The sequence below is a fragment of the Amblyomma americanum genome, chromosome 6 (assembly GCF_052857255.1).
Source record: "Amblyomma americanum isolate KBUSLIRL-KWMA chromosome 6, ASM5285725v1, whole genome shotgun sequence".
Taxonomy (NCBI): Eukaryota; Metazoa; Arthropoda; class Arachnida; order Ixodida; family Ixodidae; genus Amblyomma; species Amblyomma americanum.
In genome coordinates this window covers 200,252,166-200,253,096 of record NC_135502.1, presented here as the reverse complement: position 1 = coordinate 200,253,096, position 931 = coordinate 200,252,166, and positions in this window count along the sequence as shown.

The following is a 931-nucleotide window of genomic DNA, read 5'->3' as shown; positions in this document are numbered from 1 at the left end:
CGTGACCTTGGGGCTTCATCCCAATCTGCCCACCGGACAGCGCGCAGACTGCTCACCGTGGCACGCGGCAGTGAAGTTAATGATTGGTCGTTCCGGCAGAGCAACCTGGACCGCCCACCGCTGGGGGAAGCTTCACCAATGCGCCGGGATCTAAGAATGTAAAGCATATGTTGCAGTTACGATATCGCGTCATACCCTTAAGGCGGAGCCCTCCGATTTTTTTTTTAGATTCGAAGAAAAGGCGAGCAAGCGGCAGAGAATGATGCGGACAGATGAAATTAGCACGTCTGCGGACGTAAGGTGGCTGAGCTGCAGCGGGACAGATTGAATTGGAGAAATGCGGGAGAGGCCTTTGTACTGCAAGGAACGCAGTCCGGTAGTAACAACAGCCAGGGGAGTTGCGCTCTCTCGTGGTCCGACTGGGAGATCACCGCGGCAGCTCTCCAGCGAACAGATCGTGGTGTTTACTAGGCACATTATGCTGCTGCGTATGAGGAAAGTTTGCCGTCCTTCTGCTCGCATCGGCATTCGCTGTTGACGCTGGTTGGAGTGCAGCCGTGAGGATGGCCCGTCGATAGAGCGACCTGCTTACGGATGTGCACGACGAAGGTTGTGCGTGCACGCCATCTAGGGGCGACCGCGCGCAGCTGTTGGCTCAGGCTGGGCAGCGCACAGGGCTCTGTTTGCCTTTCACCCGCGGTTCTTTTCCACTTGCGCACGTACTTGGGAAGATCGAAATTCCGCCATAGGAGCCTTCGTGAGCGCATTCGCGAGCGGCGGGCCGTTTACACAGGCTCCCTACCCCGCAGTGAGAGGACAGCACAAGTGGTGTGCACGCACATACACGGACGAATTGTAAGCACCGAGAGCTCCTCGGTCATGCCTGGGATTATGTACTCCGACGAGTGTGTTTAAACGAGGCTCCCTTGAC